The 20,650-nt window shown below is 35.5% G+C and overlaps 1 protein-coding gene across 2 annotated transcripts in view; it reads right to left on the reverse strand.

Annotated features, from left to right (window-relative positions):
• rdgA (retinal degeneration A) overlaps nucleotides 1-20,650 on the reverse strand; it is a 734,186-nt gene that overhangs the window by 86,037 nt on the left and 627,499 nt on the right. The window lies entirely within an intron of this gene.

A 20,650-nucleotide genomic window follows, 5' to 3' on the forward strand; every position in this document is an offset into this window, starting at 1 on the left:
TTTGTTTCATTTTAGATGTGTGTATAACTGAAGATGTGTCGATAAAAAGTCTTGTTTCCATTAACGAATCGGCATCATGTATTAAAAAATTGTTTTTAAATACAAACTGAACAATCTTGTTTCCATTAACTAATTATCAATTCTCAAAACAAAATAAACATGAGCATGAAATATTAAAAATATTTCTAGAAATATATTTAAATATTTATTGATAAATTCTATAGTAAAAGTACCCTAACAAATATTTAAGATATTTATGTGATTTCTTTAGAATATTTTAATGAGAACTAAATGTTTCGCTGTAATCAAGGATTGTATAAGATTTTCTTTGAAGGGCTATTGTTTACTCTTTAACAACATTTCTGCAGGACAAACAGACGGACAATTGTGGTTTCCTTAAGAATATATTCAAAAATAATTAGGTACGAAATCGTACATTTAAGGGTCTATAAGAATTTCTTTCAAGGACCATTTTTAAGACAATCAGAAAACTATGAGGTTTAAAATCGTACACTCTTTAAGAACATTTTGCAGGGCGCACAGACGGACAATCGTAGTTTCTTTAAGAATATTTTCAATCACTGTTGGGTACAAAATCGTAAATTTAAGAATATTTCAAATTTAAAAGGTAACATTTATTTCATAAGTTTACGTTGCAATACCTAGGAATCCATATAAAAAAGTATAATTTCGAAAGGTGCATCGAAAGAAAGAGAAAAAAACTATATGCGAATGAAAAACTTCACAAAATTTTGCTCGAATAGTCGTGTTAACGTGCAGGTTTAGTGTATTTTACAGGGATTGTGCGTGCCAAAATCTGGGATATAATTTTCCTTTTCTTGAGAATATATTTTGAAAAAGAATCAGAGAACTATCAGGATCAGACTTGAAATATTTGAATTGAGAGATTACCAGAGCTATTCGTAAATCTTTAAGAATATTTTGAAAGATTTTCAAAGCTGTAAAAGCAGATCTGAGAAATTATACCAACTGAAGAACAAAGAAGAAAGGTCAAATGAATATTCATATACGAGCTTGAGACGTTAACTAACGACGCAGCAAATAAAAATTATATCGAAACTGATTATAAACTAACAAAGAAACTTATTGGAATAAATATTTCTTCAGACATGCCAATAAAATCTAGAGATGGAACTCTCCTTTTTGAACACCGATGATCAAATAATAAGTTGGGGGAGATAATATCATGGAAACTTTCAATAACTATCCTGATATCTCTATTCTCGAAGTGTACAAAAGTTTAACAAATCGTGATGAAATTTCCACTCCGGACATCCGAAAGTGCTTCTCACTACTGGAAATATCTCTTTTAGAACTCCTTTTTAAGTTGTCGTGTGCATTTAGGGTGAAGTAAATTGACGTCCAATTCGCTCATAATTAGTAATGCGTTCTAACATTGAAAAAAAAAAAAAAATAACGATGAAATATGGAATCTCAAGGTAGCAAAAAATCCTAGAAAATATATCTTATACGTCGTGGTGTTTAATGTGGGTACCTGCCATGCGGCCTACCCCACAGTGCTCTTAACACCGGGTGAATACAATGCGTCTACCAACGCCCCCGCACGGAAAGTACGGGTACCAATTCGCTCACACGTATTTGGACGAAATCGCCTCCTTGGTCAGGAGAGGAGCCTCTCTAAACTCCTGCCTTTCTTTGGGACAGGCACCCTGTTGAAGTGCAACTCCACACTGGAGCCGAAACTCTACCCGCGATTTGGGTCTAAACCACAGACACCGCGATGCTCCCACAAGGGGGCCAACACCAACTGCCAGGCCAGATCCGAAGATCTGGGGGCACCTGGCCACCGGTACCAGAATATAGCCTCCGGTCAGGCTTCGTGGCCAATGACCACTATCAGTTGGACTCCAAACAGCCCCGGACTGGTGACCTCCTCCATATAGCCAGCGGATCAACAAACAATACAGGACCACAAATAATTAACATGCTGCCCTCACGGACTGCACAATGGGCCCACAGGGACCGCGGCAACGGACATACGTTATACCCATATTGGCTAAAACTCTGATGTCATCATTGTAAGGACATTCCGTCAGTATATGCCTCCAGTCCTCAGTCGTCCCACACCCACATAAATCTGTCCTGGACAGGCCTCTTGCATATAAAAATGCATTTAGAGAGCCATGCCGCGTCAGTAAGAATCCCAGACTCATGCTAAAGGGCGGTCCAGTACGAACGTTGCGTCACGAATAACTTCGTACGTCACCCGCCCTTTGTCACTGTCCGTCCACCTAGTCCGCCACCTAACAGCAGCACGCTCCCGAAGGATTGCACTGCGCCGCCTAACATCCCCATCCACCAGATCAGAAGGCCCGAGCCAATCATCCTCAGACAGTTGCAAGCCACGCTTCAACTTGTACAGAACAGTCCTACATCTCGCTTCCAGGTCAAAGGGCAGGGCGCCAAGTAGCACCTTCATTGCGTCCGTGGACACAGTGCGACACACTGGCAGGCATGCTAACATGACCACACGTTGACACGACAAGAGCTTCCTACGCCCAACAACAGATTCTGCTGCCGCACACCATACAGGCGCCCCATATGTTGCACAGGAAACAAAGAGTCCACCATATATGGTGCGCACGGAGCGTCTGCTCAAACCCCAGTCGGTCCGCAAGACCCTTCTAACCATACCAGCTACAGCAGTTAACTTGTCCTTCAAGCGATCGAAGTGCGACAGGAAATTCATTCTCTCGGCCATAGTTATCCCAAGGTACTTGACTTGCTTGACATACCGTATGCCGTGGTCACCAAATCGAACGTGGGGAGGTCGACTGTGTGCTAATCTGCCTTTCAGCAGCATAAGCTCAGTCTTCTCCTTTGACACCTCAACACCCACTCGGTCACTCCAGACCCCTACGATGCCCGTGGCCTCCTCAGCACGACGTTCCAGTTCGACACGAGTCTCACCTTCAATCATAATGAGGAGATCATCAGCATACGCACAGATCTTGAAAGTGGTCGCTAACTCCCGCATCAGAAAATCCATCATGAGGTTCCAAATAAATGGACCACAGATAGACCCCTGAGGGCAGCCCCGCTCCACATCTGTCCAGTGAAATAACTGGACCAGAGAAGAAACTCCCGACACCCGATCTCAGACAGCTTTACGAGCACGCTATCCCACGAAAGGAAGTCAAATGCCTTTGAAGTCAACAAATATACCTAAGACATATTTGGCACTTGACCCGCTCAGACAGTTCTGCACATGCATCCACGCGTCCACAGTACCTCTACCCTCGACAAAGCCGAACTGATGCGGTGAAGGACTCACGCCGCGGCACTCCCCAAGCCTTGCCACCATAATCCTCTCCAGCACTTTTCCAAGCACTGGGAGAAGGCTTATGCCCCGATGCGAGCGAGGATTACTCCTTACCCGATCAGGCGACTTGAGGAGCACCACGACACGAGCTTCCTTCAACGCACGCGGGAAGTACCCCTGGTTAATGCAACCACCAAGAACGGACTCAATATACTCAGGCATGACCTTCCAGATGACTTTATACATCCTTCCGGTCATGCCGTCGATACCTGGCGATTTTCTACTCCTAATCCGGCAGATACTGTCCGCAACTTCACTACGCTCCAAGTCTGGAGGCTCACCCAACTCCCACACAAGCGGGGGAGATGAATGAGTCTCCGACCGTGGGAAGGAATTAGAATCCACCGGAAGATCATGGAGCGAAATAAAAGCAATAGCAAAATTCAGATCATTGTGGAGGATGTTTGTAGAGGAAGAAGAGAAAAAAAAGAAAATCAGATTATTTAAAAATACTTTTGAATGAGAGTCGGAAGACAGTCAGGCCCACAACTGTAGAATGTTTTTGAAGGAATGTCAGGGCCATAATTGTGAATATATTTAGAATTCTCGCGACTATTATCGTGCAAACTTTTAGAATTTCTTTAATGACAATTATAGGTATGCTAGGACTTCCATTGAACCCTTGATTGTTTCGCTACACTTCTTTCCATATTATTTTGATAAGATATGGTGTATTTTCCCAATAAATTGTTTGTGAGATTTGAGTGACAGAAAAAAATCTACTAACGTTAATTTGTCTTGTCTGAAAGTTCCTTAGTTGATGATAGTTGGTCTCGATGTTATATTAAACACGTTCAGACAATTTGTGATCGCTTAGATCTGCATCTGCTGAATCGTTTTATGCTCTTTGAGAGCAAAAGTCCCGTTTCCCCCTATCATCTAGTTCATCCATTTTCAATATTTAGTTTCACAATGTGGTATTTTTTGCTCTTTCGTGGATATGGGTTTTCCAGGTTTGTTACCTGTAAAGTATCACTGCCAGCTGCTTTTTCACGTTGTAAAATCTTTCAATGAAATTCTTCGAGTATTTCAGCAGTTCAGAACTCGGCGATAGTCGAACATCATTCATTCAACCTTTAAAATGGTTAATCTCACGATCCCACATTATTAGAAAAATCCGCACTTCTCTTATTTAAGAATTTACATTTCTTCTTCAGGCGTAGTTAGAACACCCTGCATATATCATTACAGCCCGAAAAGATATTTGGACGATTATGCAAAACTAGAATTTTTTAGCTTTGTTCCTTTTTTAATAGCAAAAGTAGCAAAAGAGAGATCTGTCAAAATTGCTCCCACGTAACAAGTTTTGCACAAAAGTAAAGGAACGGAAACATAGTAGATTTGGCAGCAATTTCAAAAAACAAACATGGCTGCGTAAAAAAAGTAACAAAATAAACTTCACTGTTTGTAATTCTTTATTTCACTCATTTAATTTTTTTTTTATTATTTTTATTTTATTTCTTTTTATTTTGCTTTGACAGTGTGTGTTGTTTTATTTTTTCTTTTGCCGTAATTATCAAATCAACAGTTTGACAGATTTGTCGAGCAGAAAGCAGTAAAAGAGAAAGCATTATTGGCATGCTCTCTCTTAAATTTTGCTCCAAGTTTTACTACTTTTTGGGGGTAAAGGAACGCTTTCCCAGTTAAAAATGGTAAAACTGGCAAAACTTTAACGTAAAGGAATAAAGCTTTTATTCGAACTAACACCAATTTCCTCCCTAATAAACGTTAATTTATTTGTTCGGAACTTGCGATTTCTACCATTGGAATGAATGTATGTACGTAGTCATGTTCAAGTCTTTATCAATACATCTCTGATGTTTATCTTTAGCGAGGCGTTACCAGCGTCAGAGTGCTACTTTTCGATGACATACAGACACACAAACATTTTACAGTTGTAGGTAGCTCTTATACTGTTGGTGTTGTAGCTGTTGCTTTTTATTATCCGTCTTTAATTGTAGCATTTTTGATTAGCAGCTATTTATTTATGGGGTGTGTACCCTCGGTGTGTATGAATGAATTTTCAGTAGAGAATGGTGTAAAAAAAAAAACAAAATAGTAAACATTACACTATCTGACGAAATAGAAATTTACAATGGAATAGGAATTTTTACAACATTAAGTAATGAGAGCGCAACAAATTGACCTTACGTAAATTTTTGTTTTTGTTTTTTTTTTTTATAGAAAAAAGTTGGTTTTCCCTTTTGTATAGTTTAAAAGATCAGTAGTGTTGGTAACATTTTCTTGAGTATTTCAGCCATGAAAAACTTCTCTACAGTTTGGACTCCGCGACAAATATCAGATCCCATATCATTGAGCTAATATGAATGGGGCATAGATATAAGAGAAGTCTCCCTTGTCCCGTATGAGATGTTTGTGGTACAATTACATAAAAGATTAGATTTCTACAGACAATTCCCAAACAATGAATGAGTGGTTTGTATATTGGAAAGTTATCTTCGAGCCTTAGGCAATAGATTTTACATATTTTCCACGAGCATGGTCGAAGGAACAAGGAAAAGATTTATCTGCATTTATCAACATATATTCTTTATGAATATTCCAACCATCGATCGTTATTACTGTTATTACTTTTTTCTTTGGAATTTCTATATTCATTCATTATCACGCTGGTTGCCAGTTCATACAATGTTGAACGTTTGATAACGTCATGTTTACATTAGAGATTTTTGTCGGGTTAATTGTCTTTATGAGGATTTATTTGTTGTATAGTCATTGGAATTTACATTTGATATCCAGGGGAATTACTAAATCCAGTTATATGTAAACGTACTATAACAAATGTAATAGAAAGTTGTTGGTCCCAGTTTTATTTATTAGTTTTGTAATGTACGCCAATTTAAATAATTACAAAGAAACCACCAAAATGTCATAATTACTCTAACAATATTTTCTTAAGAAGAAGTTAAGAAGCCTATTGCTGATGGTCGGATAATATTCAGGGGTCGGAATGGGCAAAAAAACTTCTGTGAGGAAAAAGTCAAGGTTTTTCTCTAATACGAATATCTTCACTTCTATAAAAATAATTGCAAAAGCAAATGCTGATAACACTATGCAACACTGAAAATACAAACAACTTCTAGTACGAATTTTTTGAAAGTACATATTGAGACCACAAAAACCCTAGTAGGGTTTCGTCCTTCCAGATCCAGTTCGGATTTTATGGCCTCATCTAAACCGGGCTAAAACTAGAGTTTTTTTTTGCATTTATCGGGCTTTTATCTCAGAAACGATTAGGAATTTGGCCTGACTGTATTTGGCAATATTGTAGCCCTAAACTAGTTGAACTTATCTTTTAAAAAAAACACATAAGAAAAACTCCATCTAGGGCATCAAAATCTATAAAATATAGAAAATTTTACATAATTGCTGAAATTCTGGTCAGTATCGGCTAAACTATTGGGAGTTGAACCAAGTAACTTTTTGCAAAAATCTTCCATATAAATTTCTCAACAATTCTTTAGAACATTCTGAAACTCTAAAATGCTTACTTCGTGTTGTTTCAGCGGTATTTTGCATCATATCTTTTACAACACGTATTTCAAACATAGTTCCACCAACAGTTTATTCTCGCATTTCGGATTTCACTACATTATTGACATTTTTATTAAATCGTCGTTGAAAAATGTACTGAAAACAACGGCATAGAGGCACTTTACAACAATGACATGCAACGCAACGGGGAATATTTTTCCAAAAGAAAATATTCAGAAAAAATTAAGCGTTTTGGATATACGGTGCAAAATGTATAAAAATTGTGGAATTTTTGTATATATTTTGAAATTTAAGGCAATAAATGTTTTATTCTTGTCCTTATCTACAAATTTGCTTCATGTTTCGATGGGGCCATAAAATCTGAGCTGGCGTGGTATAATTAAATTTGTCATACCGTTTGTAACACATCGAAATATTCATCGGAGACCCTATAAAGTAAATATATTATTGATCAGGGTAAAATTCTAAGTCGATATAACCACGTCCGTCCGTCTGTTGAAATCAAGATACAGCTCGCAATTTTTAAGATAGAGCTTTGTAATTTGGTATAGAAGTTCCTGTTGCTCCTTGGATGTTTGGTATTGGAAATGGGCTATGTCGGTGCACGTTTTGATATAGCCCCCATATAATGGTACCACCCGATTTTCGGTATTTTTAAGATTTTAGCTTCAATATTCCTCTGAAATATCTAAAGTTTGGTATTTAGTCTTCGCTGGAGGTATTAAACTTTCCCCCAGAATTTTGTCGGTATAGGTCTACGGCTTCATATAGCCCCCCTAGAACGGTACCTCCCAATTTTCGGTAATTTGAACGTTTTGGCCTCAATATTCCTCCGAAATGGGTAAAATTTTGAATTTAGTCTTCACTGGAGGTATACAACTTTCGATATGAGTTTTGTCGGTATAGGTCCACGCCTTAATATAGCCCTATAGAACGATACCTCTCGATTATTGATATTTTGAAGGTTGTGGCCTCAATATTCCATTAAAATGGCTGAAATATGGTATTTAGTCTTCATTTGGGGTACAAAACTTTCCCCCAAAATTTTGTTGGTACTGGTCCAAACCTTCGTATGGCCCCCATATTACGGTATGTCCCGATTTTCGGTATTTTAAGGGTTGTTGCCTCAATATTCCTCCGAATTGGCTCAAATTTGGTGTTTAGTCATCATTTGTGGTATAAAACTTCCCATATGAAATTTGTCGTTATAGGTCCACGCCTTTATATAACCCCCATAGACGGTACCTCCCGATGTTCGGGATAATCCATCGAAGTGACTGAAATTTGGTATTTAGTGTTCGTTGGGGTTACTCAACTTTCCCCTCTAATTTTGTCGGTATAGGTCCACTGCTTGAACAGTACCTCCCGATTTTCGGTATTTTGAAGGTTGTTGCGTCAGGGTGTTATAAGGTATTCCAGGGTGTTATAAGGTATTCCTGAAAAGAATTATTAGTATAGGTTCACGTCTTCCTCTATTTCCCATAGAAGCATACCTCTTGATTTTTGGAATTTTTTAAGTTTTTTTTACCGAAATATCGAAAATTTGGTAATTAGTCTTCTTTGAGTCTAAAAATTTTCCACAGGAATTTGTCGGTATAGATTGACGAAATTTGCTGAAATTTGGTAATTAGTCTTCTTCATTAACAAAAGGAAACTAATTGTTCCATTTTAATTCAATACAACTTGTGGTGGAGGGTATAACAAGTTCGGCCCGGCCGAACTTTACGCCGTTCTTACTTGTTATTTTTTACCTATCTCACTACAGATATCAATTTTGATCGAATCGTCACGAAATTTTGGTGGTTATTGGGAGTCGCGGAGAGGAAGAAGCCTATTAAGATTTGTGCTGGTCAGATAATATTCAGGGGTCGGAATAGGCAAAAAGCTAATGTGGAAAAAAATTCAATGTCTTAATCCTATGCCAATATCTACGCTTCTAGTAGGGGTATTCCAAAAGGAAAGCCCTTCAATGAAAAAAGAACAATAATGTGAAATAGGCAGGTGTGCATCCCGCTTTTTTATTTTTTTACTTTGAATTGTATTGATGAATGTTCCAGATTTGGTAGGGCGCATTTCAACAAAATTCAAATCTTCGGCTTTTCTTTTTCACTTGCAAAAATCATCGGTCATTAAGCTCGATTTCTATGAGAAATTAATATTAATTATTAATCTTCGCCCTACTAGGCAATTTCTTCAAATAAATAATAATTAGCTTGAACCAGGCGGCGGTATGGACCCACGTTCTTGAAAAAAACATGGAAAAAATTGTTGTCAAAGCGTGGTAACGTTGAGATCCATGCTCATATCTTCAAAAGACTACGCTAAGCCATACAATGAATGCACAAATATCCACCATAGTAAAAAATAAATTGCATTCGAATGAGGAAAGGTTAGATGATAGCGAAACCGCTCCACAGCCGATATGTCAGATGAGCCTCTACCTAAGGCGAAACATGTGGTTTGTGATTCGTATCTTCGGCTTTCCTTTTTCACTTGCAAAAATCATCGGTCATTAAGCTCGACTCCAACGAGTAATTAATTAATTAAAATTAATATTAAAAACGATATTCGCCCTAATAGGCAACATTTTAAAATTAAATTAATATATATTAATAAAGACATTCTGAGCTTGCGTTGCCAAAAGTGGTAAAATATTTTAAATATAGAAAAAAAAAAACGCTCAGGTAACCCAATTTCCAATTTGTGGAATTTTATTAATTAATTTGGTTCAGTTAGCCCTACGTCATTTTGTACAAAAGCCAGGTTGGCTGATACCCTTCGTATCTCCACAAAAGAAATGTTTATCAATGGAAAGCTTATACCCAGGGGTAGTGGTGTAGGCTGTCACATAGTGGGCCCGTCCTGACTTTAGCCGACGATCACTTGTTCTAATCCTAATATTTTAGGATTATTTTTTTTTCCTTTTGCTGCGAACCACTTACATAATCATGACAAGAATTAAATTTTTTTATAATTCAATTATCCAATAATTCATACAAATTGTTAACCTTACAACATTGTAACTCCTGACATATATTTATGACTTTGAATTCGGTTTGATAGTCTACTTTTGGTGACATACTTTGCTGCGGTTTTCCCGAGTTTGTTATAAATGGTGGATTTATTTTCTACACCTCCTTTTTTGCATTCATTTGAATAAATCTTTACATTGACTTTTTTATTATTCTCTTTGAAGCTGTATTTTTCCGCCCAGCCAGTCATTTTGCTGCCATGACCGCAAAGCAATTAAAACAAATGACAATTTTAATGGATGTGGATGGGATGGGTTCGTTCATTGGTTGCTCGGATGGTGACATTAATGACAAGCAAGTCTACGATTGCCAGAGTCGAGTTGAGTAGACTCGGGACGTTATGGTTGATTTAATGCATAACATATCATTAGCTAATTGAGCAGAATCTGCCTTTTTCCGCTTAGCTGTCTGGATGATAAAAACCACAATGTAAATTTTACAGGTAGCTAATGATTTCAAAGTTTGTTTAAACCGATATTTAGAAAGTTTAGTAACTATAATTGTTGTATTAACCTCAATTTTAATTATGACAACAAAGGAACTTAGAACCTACTGTTTGCCCAATATAATGTAGGATAGGTTGGGTTTTAAAATCGATGAAACTTGTATCATCTGTTGATAGTTATGTATATATGTATAAACGCTACTGCAGTAAAATTGGGGGTAAATACACAAAATGAAAGCTTAACCCTGACCACGGATTTTGGAAAATGTTTAGGCAACAATTTGCCATATTTTGACTCTGGTTGTAATTAACAATTAAGAACCATTTACCGCAGACGTCTTTGAAGGGAAAAGGTCAGAAGTTTCTAATATCAGTATCTCATAGCACGTATCTATTTTCGGATCATTCATAGGTAGATTTTGAATTCTTTACATACTTTCTGCTCGCTCAATTAGAATAGGTTTTGTATAAGGATAAACAAATTAAATCAAATAATTTGTTTGCAAAAAATATACACACAATTGTAGATTTTTAAAAATATTTATTTTTTATTTTTATATATCTTGAATTTTGTAAAACTTTTTGTATTTATTGTTTATTTTTCGTGGATTTTTAAAAATATTTGTATTTTATTTTTATAAATCGTGGATTAAAAAAATATTTATATTTTATGTTTATAAATCGTGGATTAAAAAAATATTTATATTTTATTTTATATAAATCGTGTATTTTTTAAAAAAAGATTTTTTATAAGTCGCGGTTTTTTTAAAAAAATATTTGTTAGAAATTGTGGATTTCTCAAAAATATTTATTTTTTTAATTCGTAGACTTTTTTAAACACCTTTTTTTTATAAATTTTGAATTTTTTATAAATATTTTTTGTAAATCGTGGATTTTTTAAAAAATGTTTTTTATAAATCGTAAATTTTTTAAAAAAATATTTTAATAAATCGTGGATTTTTTAAAAAATATTTTTTTAAAACGTGCATTTTTTAAAAAATATTTTTTTAAATCGTGAATTTTTTAGAAAATATTTTTTATAAATCTTATTTTTTTTTAATATTTCTTATAAATCGTGGATTTTAAAAAAAATATTTTTTATAAATCGTGGATTTTAAAAAAATATTTTTTTAAATCTTATTTTTTTTAATATTTCTTATAAATCGTGGATTTTAAAAAAATATTTTTTTAAATCGTGAATTTTTTAAAAAATATTTTTTTTAAATCGTGAATTTTTTAAAAATATTTTTTATAAATCTTTTTTAAAAAAAATATTTATTATAAATCGTGGATTTTTTAAAAAAATATTTTTTATGAATCGTGGATTTTTTTTTTTTTAAATTGTATTATTTAAAAAAAACTTTTTTTTAAAATCGTGTTATTTAAAAAAAAACAAAACATATTTTTGTATAAATCGTAGATTTTTTAAAAAAATAATTTTTGTATAAATCGTAGATTTTTAAAAAATTTTTGTATGAATCGTGTATTTTTTTTTAAAAATAACTTTCGTATGAATCGTGGATTTTATTTTAAAAATAGTTTTTGTAAAATTTGTGATTTTTTTAATATTTTTAAAAACCGTGAATTTAAAAAAAAAAAAACGCTGTCAGGACCTAATACTTTGGATGATTTAGCGTTCTTAATGACATTTGCAACATTATCCATTGCAAACTGTGGTAGATATACCTCGGCGGGATGATATCTAATACGCCGTAGTACTCTTCTCTCCGCCGGGGGGCGGGGAACAGTCAGTGTAACGTCACCAAACGTGACTGAGTTCCTATCTTCTTTCTTTCAATTGCACACAATTCGTTTATTCCGGTTCCAATGTTGCAACTCTTAGTGCTGACCGATAATCCTGTAACTTCCAGTGTCAGCACCCTTACTCTCGTGTCACTTGGGTTGTCTCAACTACGCTCATCACACACATTTACTAGTACCGCCGTCTCTGCTGCGAAATGCGTCCCTGCTGGAATATTAACCTTCAAAATACCGAAAATCGGAAGGTAAAGTTCTATGGGGGCTATATGAAGGCGTGGACCTATGCCCTATGGAAAATTGTATATCCCCAACGAAGACTAAGTACATAATTTCAGCCAGTAGCATATTGAGGCCACAACCTTGAGAATACCGAAAATAGTGAGGTACCGTTCTATGGGGGTTATATGAAGACGTGGACCTATACACACAAATTTCATGTGGAAGGTTTTGTACCCACAAGGAAGACTAAATACATAATTTCAGCTATTTCGGTGTGAAATATCGAAAATCGGGAGATGCCGTTCTATGGGACCTATATAGACAAATTTCAGCTAGGAGGTTTTATACTACCAACAAAGACTCAGTACCAATTTTCCCCATTTTGGAGGGATAATGAGGCTAAAACCTTAAAAATACCGAAAATCGGGAGGTACCTTTCTATGGGGGCTATATCATTTTTTTTTGCATCCATGAAGAATTAAAGTAATTTTTTCACCATGTCACTATTTCCTATAACCCTCATTAGTACAAATAAAATACATTGATCAACTTAAAATCGTGCAAATAAAACCAAAGAAAATATATATTTTCATATTTACATTATCAACATATCGGATTTAAAATCTCCAGTAGTGCGTTTCTCTAACACATTTTTAGAGTTACCGACAAAAATCGGTAAAATAAAAATGCTTATAATTTCATTAACTATATTATTCGGTAAGTTAGCGATCAATAAAAGGTATTAGTAAAGTTCTACCGATAGCAACAATGTTGTCAACTTTCATTTGAGCTTTTAATTCATAATTTTACGTTTTAAAGTTACCGATTTTTGTCGGTAACTCAAAAATGAGTTAGAGAATCGCACTACAGTTTAATTTACCTGAGAACTCAAACATTCTGTGTATATAATTCAGTATTTTTTTGTGAATTTTCATTTCATACGTTTTTTAGTATGATAATCGCTGAGATATTTCTGGGGATAAAGATTATCGTCCCTTAGTTCACATATTTTTTCTTCAGCAAAGAAACACTTCTTGCTTTCTTACATTGAACACCGTAGTGTTAACGTAATAATTATAATTACGTATACGCCTCATTGTCCCACCAATTAACATTAATCATAGACCACCATGTCCACAGTCATTCTGAAATTCAACTTATATATATTTTTCTTTAATATGTATTTTATGTGAAAGAGTTTAGATGTTACTGTTCCTACTAAACTATCCAAAGACAACTTTTCATGGCCAATTTACTTCAGCAGAAATTGCAATTATGTATACGCCCTATTACCACCACAATTAATATTATTCATAAACAACCATGTCCACAGTAATTTTGAAATTTTAATGATAATGTTTTCCTATATATTTCAGGTACAAATATTTAGATTTCACCGTTCATACTTAAATATGCAAAGCCATCCTTACATGACCAGTTTAATTCAACCGAAAAAAATACCTCCAACGCACCTTATACTTACGAATCATTTAATATTCCCCTTCGGTTTCATATAATTTAATAATTGCAACTCATTTCTGAGATAATGGAAAAATGAAATTAAATTTTCATACGAAACAATTTATTTAAATAAACAACATAATGTGTTAATAAAGAAATTCAAAGCACTCTTTCTAGTAAATGACATCCTGTATGTTTCCGATGCCATAGAAATTCTCTAGCCAATAGGATGAAGCAACAGACATTGCTTTCTCATATTATCATCACCATTATCATAATCATCATCTAACACATTATTATTGACTTCATCTAACTCATATTATAGACATCGTAATGGCAATGAAGTTTTGCTTTGAAAATGGTTGCATATATTCTCAGAAAAAAATTAAAATATAAAACACTTGATTTAAATACGCCTTCTTCTCTTTTAAGTATTTTAATTTCCACAACTTCTAATTTACGACGAAAAATAAAATAAATGAATAACTTTTTTTACGACTTCTTCGCCGGAAGTTTAACAACTGCAGCAGTAATAAAACACATTAGGAAAAAGTTATTTTTCTCTCGGGAAAGTTTCCAGACATAACTTCTATACACAAATATGGTAAATTACGAAAGTTATACAAACATTATATGTATATCTTACAAAATAAGAAGTTGTTTACCATTACTAAGTTGGAAAGTCTGCATATTTTTTCAATATAAGAAAGAAATGGAGAACTGATCTTGTATTCCGTTTCATCATAAATTAAAACAATTTAATTTTATTACTAATACGTCACAAATGCCCTCAAAAATTGTCCATAAATTTGTTGATAGCATCAACAAGTATACGCACCAAATGGTTGCCTATTAATAACACGTATACGTCACACAAACACATTAATATTAAAATTTAAGTGTTATGGACTTTCCTCGTTCTTTTTGGTAACGAAATATATCACACATGTTGCTATGGAAGAAACCTTGTAAATTGTGAACAAATCTTTCAACAAAAGTAGATTTTTTTATTTTGTTTTAATTGGCAAACTATTTAATCAGGTCAATGTTCTCTAGTCCATAATATTTTTCGCAGTCGATTTTTGGATTTGTTTATTTTTCATGACAAATATTGATTTGGAAGTGTCAATTGATGAGAATTGAAAATTAATTACTCAGCGAATGAATGAAATAAAAATGAATCGATTTTTGATAGACAGGGTGCTTCTAGAGAGACTTTTTGATAGAGAATATTTTGATAGAAAGGGTGCTTCTAGAGACCCTTTCTCATAGAAAGAGTGCTTCTGGGGACCATTTCTCATAGAAAGGGTGCTTCTACAGACCCTTTTTGATAGAAGGGGTGCTTCTAGAGACCCTTTTTGATAGAAAGGGTGCTTCTAGAGACCCTTTCTGATAGAAAGGGTGCTTCTAGAGACCCTTTTTGATAGAAAGGGTCCTTCTATAGACGCTTTTTGATAGAAAGGGGGCTTCTAGAGACCCCTTTTTGATAGAAAGGGTGATTCTAGAGACCCTTTCTGATAGAAAGGGTGCTTCTAGAGACCCTTTTTGATAGAAAGGTTGCTTCTAGAGAACATTTTGATAGAAAGGGTGTCTCTAGAGACCCTTTCTGATAGAAAGAGTGCTTCTAGAGACCCTCTTTGATAGAAGGGGTGCTTCTAGAGACCCTTTTTGATAGAAAGGGTGCTTCTGGGGACCATTTCTCATAGAACGGGTGCTTCTACAGACCCTTTTTGATAGAAAGGGTGCTTCAAGAGACGCTTTTTGATAGAAAAGGGGCTTCTAGAGACCCCTTTTTGATAGAAAGGGTGATTCTAGAGACCCTTTCTGATAGAAAGAGTGCTTCTAAAGACCTTCTTGATAGAAGGGGTGCTTCTAGAGACCCTTTTTGATAGAAAGGGTGCTTCTAGAGACCCTTTCTGATAGAAAGAGTGCTTCTGGGGACCATTTCTCATAGAAAGGGTGCTTCTACAGACCCTTTTTGATAGAAAGAGTGCTTCTAGGGACCCTTTTTGATAGAAAGGGTGCTTCTAGAGACGCTTTTTGATAGAAAAGGGGCTTCTAGAGACCCCTTTTTGATAGAAAGGGTGATTCTAGAGACCCTTTCTAATAGAAAGAGTGCTTCTAAAGACCCTTTTTGATTGAAAGGGTACTTCTAGAGTCCCTTTCTGATAGAAAGGGTGCTTCTAGAGACCCTTTTCGATAGAAAGGGTGCTTCTAGAGACCCTTTTTGATAGAAAGGGTGCTTCTAGAGACCCTTTCTGAAAGAAAGACTGCTTGTAGAACCCCATTTTTATAGAAAGAGTGCTTCTTGAGACCCTTTTTGATAGAAAGGGTGCTTCTAGAGACCCTTTTTGATAGAAAGGGTGCTTCTTGAGACCCTTTCTGATAGAAAGAGTGCTTCTAAAGACCCTTCTTGATAGAAAGGGTGCTTCTAGGGACCTTTTTGATAGAAAGGGTGCTTCTAGAGACCCTTTCTGATAGAAAGAGTGCTTCTGGGGACCATTTCTCATAGAAAGGGTGCTTCTGCAGACCCTTTTTGATAGAAGGGGTGCTTCTAGAGACCCTTTTTGATAGAAAGGGTGCTTCTAGAGGCCCTTTCTAATAGGAAGGGTGCTTCTACAGACCCTTTTTGATAGAAAGGGTGCTTCTAGAGATCCTTTTTGATAGAAAGGGTGCTTCTAGAGACGCTTTTTGATAGAAAAGGGGCTTCTAGAGACCCCTTTTTGATAGAAAGAGTGATTCTAGAGACCCTTTCTGATAGAAAGAGTGCTTCTAAAGACCCTTCTTGATAGAAGGGGTGCTTCTAGAGGCCCTTTTTGATAGAAAGGGTTCTTCTAGAGACCCTTTCTGATAGAAAGAGTGCTTCTGGGGACCATTTCTGATAGAAAGGGTGCTTCTAGGGACCCTTTTTGATAGAAAGGGTGCTTCTAGAAACCCTTTCTGATAGAAAGAGTGCTTCTAAAGACCCTTCTTGATAGAAGGGGTGCTTCTAGAGACCCTTTTTGATAGAAAGGCCCTTTTTGATAGAAAGGGTGCTTCTAGAGAGCCTTTCTGATAGAAAGAGTGCTTTTGGGGACCATTTCTGATAGAAAGGGTGCTTCTACAGACCCTTTTTGATAGAAAGGGTGCTTCTAGGGACCCTTTTTGATAGAAAGGGTGCTTCTAGAGACCCTTTCTGATAGAAAGAGTGCTTCTAAAGACCCTTCTTGATAGAAGGGGTGCTTCTAGAGACCCTTTTTGATAGAAAGGGTGCTTCTAGGGACCCTTTTGATAGAAAGGGTGCTTCTAGAGACCCTTTCTGATAGAAAGAGTGCTTCTGGGGACCATTTCTCATAAAAAGGGTGCTTCTACAGACCCTTTTTGATAGAAGGGGTGCTTCTAGAGACCCTTTTTGATAGAAAGGGTGCTTCTAGAGACGCTTTTTGATAGAAAAGGGGCTTCTAGAGACTCTTTTTGATAGAAAGGGTGATTCTAGAGACCCTTTCTGATAGAAAGAGTGCTTCTAAAGACCCTTCTTGATAGAAGGGGTGCTTCTAGAAACCCTTTTTGATAGAAAGGGTGATTCTAGAGACCCTTTCTGATAGAAAGAGTGCTTTTAAAGACCCTTCTTGATAGAAAGGGTGCTTCTAGGGACCTTTTTGATAGAAAGGGTGCTTCTAGAGACCCTTTCTGATAGAAAGAGTGCTTCTGGGGACCATTTCTCATAGAAAGGGTGCTTCTGCAGACCCTTTTTGATAGAAGGGGTGCTTCTAGAGACCCTTTTTGATAGAAAGGGTGCTTCTAGAGGCCCTTTCTAATAGGAAGGGTGCTTCTATAGACCCTTTCTGATAGAAAGGGTGCTTCTATAGACCCTTTCTGATAGAAAGGGTGCTTCTATAGACCCTTTCTGATAGAAAGGGTGCTTCTATAGACCCTTTCTGATAGAAAGGGTGCTTCTATAGACCCTTTCTGATAGAAAGGGTGCTTCTATAGACCCTTTCTGATAGAAAGGGTGCTAGACCCTTTCTGATAGAAAGGGTGCTTTTATAGACCCTTTCTTATAGAAAGGGTGCTTTTATAGACCCTTTCTGATAGAAAGGGTGCTTTTATAGACCCTTTCTGATAGAAAGGGTACTTTTATAGACCCTTTCTGATAGAAAGGGTGCTTTTATAGACCCTTTCTTATCGAGTGGTAGAAGTCTATAGACCCTTTCTAATAGAAAGAGTGCTTCTATAGGCCCTTTCCGATAGAGAGGGTACTTCTATAGGCCCTTTCCGATAGAGAGGGTACTTCTATAGGCCCTTTCCGATAGAGAGGGAAGAGTGCTTCTATAGCCTATTCTGATAGAAAGGGTGCTTCTGGAGACCCTTTTTGGTAGAAAGGGTGCTTCTAGAGACCCTTTTTAGACGAAAGGTGGTTCTAGGGACCCTTTATGATAGAAACAGTGCTTCTACAGAGCCTTTTCGATAGAAAGGGTGCTTCTATAGACCCTTTCTGATAGAAAGGATACTTCTATAGATCCTTTCTAATAGAAAGGGTGCTTTTATAGACCCTTTCTGATAAAAAGGGTGCTTCTATATACGCTTTCTGCTAGAAAGGGTGCTTCTACAGACCCTTTCTGATAATAAGGGTGCTTCTATATACGCTTTCTGCTAGAAAGGGTCCTTCTACAGACCCCTTCTTATAGAGTGGGTACTTCTATAGACCATTTCTAATAGAAACGGTGCTTCTATAAACCCTTTCTAAAAGAAAGGGTGCTTCTATAGACCCTTTCTAAAAGAAATGGTGCTTCTATAGACCCTTTCTGATAAAATGGGTACTTCTATAGACCATTTCTAAAAGAAAGGGTGCTTCTATAGACCCTTTCGAAAAAGAAAGGATTCTTCAATAGACCCTTTCGAAAAAGAAAGGATTCTTCAATAGACCCTTTCGAAAAAGAAAGGATTCTTCAATAGACCCTTTTGAAAAAGAAAGGATACTTCAATATACCCTATCCGTTAGAAAGGGTACTTCTATAGACCCTTTCCGTTAGAAAGGGTGCTTCTATAGACCCTTTTTGATAGAAAGGGTTCTTCTATAGACAACTTCTGTTAGAAAGGGTACTTCTATAGACAACTTCTGTTAGAAAGGGTACTTCTATAGACAACTTCTGTTAGAAAGGGTACTTCTATAGACAACTTCTGTTAGAAAGGGTGGTTCAATACACCCTTTGTGAAAGATTTCTTTCTTTCGAAATAGATTTCTTTCTTTTGTTCTTGTTTTCCAACTTATGTTTGCCAATATTTTTGTCTGTATCTTATTTAGCTATTCCTTTTGTATTTTCCGCTTTCTAAGAACACAAATGTGTAGTAGTCGTTTGTTTGCTTTGAAAGACACCTATTCTTGATTTTTTATTATCACCATATTGTGTATACGTCACAGGTGCCCTCAAATACAAATTACGTATACGTTCGGAGAGAGGGACAACCCCATACAAATGCTATTAATAATAATTATACGTCACCTTTAATTTTGATTCCGTTCTTGTTGAAAATAACAAAGGAAGGCGAAACAATAAAAATTATATAAATACATTTTCAATTCTCAAGAAATGCCATAGATTTTCTCAAACAGATGTCAAGATGTCAAAATAAGAAAAATTATTAAATTTTGAAATGCTATACACATATACACACTATCAGAAAAAGGAGAGTAATAGTCCAATGTATTAATAATAAATTGAATGGGTGGAGATAGTTAAGATTGGCACACATAAGGAGTATGATATTTGCGTCTCAGTTATCGGTTATAAAAGGAAAATATTAAAAAGCAATTCAAATCTGGCTATGACAGACCTTTATTATTTTACCCGAAATGCTTTAAGCACGAAATTTATTCTCCTATTAGATTATTATTTGTTTGTGTTTTTGTTTTTTTTTTTTGTTGACACTCATAAATGCTCTTATAATGAATTGTAGAAATAATCTACAATATTTATTTTTATATAAAATGATTGTTAAAAATAAATCCAAAAGTGGAACACTATTATTAGATGCTGAGACACATTCGTTTTTTTAAGTAATTATATTTACAAATATATGTATATATATGTACATAAACATATTGAGGAGGTGTATAATTTTCGCTTTTGTGACGTCAATCGCATCAAATTGTATTTCTTTCATATGCATGCATGTCATTTGAAATTTTGCATACAATTCAAATGTTCACATGCAACATTTACTGCATATTTAAAACAAAAAACAAAAAATCAAATTTGTGTTGTTTTTAATTTGTTTTTCTAGTTTAGATTTGGAACGACATTTTTATTTTTATATTTACACAAAAATATCACTCAAACCACCTGGCGTGTAACATATTTTTGCACTCATCTATTAAAAAATAAAGCTAATAAATAAAAGTGAAAAATTAAATTTGTTGGCTTACATCCAGTCACTGCATACCACCACAGAAAAGAAAAACAGGAGGAATTTGTTATTAGAAACAAACTCACTATAGATGTTAATATTAGTATCCGGGAAAGGAGTGAACTTCTATGGAATTACGCCGAATCGATTAGTGACATACACATTTCCGAGGATAAAATAGATTCTACTGTTAGCATTGGTCTATTTCAGGAGGAGTCCTAGAGATATGTCGAAGATTATATGAACTCACTTAAAGAGAAATGTTTCATTGCTCATTGAGCCCATCATGGTGCTATGGCGATTTATCTGCCTTGTGCACTGTATGCATATCCAGGTATGATTCCCAAAACATATCACATTACAAATGTAGTGGTGAAAATAGCCGCATATAGTAAGCTATATTTCCTGAGTATTTTAGCCATATAAAACATCGCTACATGTGGTGTCTTAGAACACGGGAGTGTA

The sequence above is a fragment of the Musca autumnalis genome, unplaced genomic scaffold (assembly GCF_047663935.1).
Source record: "Musca autumnalis isolate F117 unplaced genomic scaffold, ASM4766393v1 scaffold_3, whole genome shotgun sequence".
Classification (NCBI taxonomy): Eukaryota; Metazoa; Arthropoda; class Insecta; order Diptera; family Muscidae; genus Musca; species Musca autumnalis.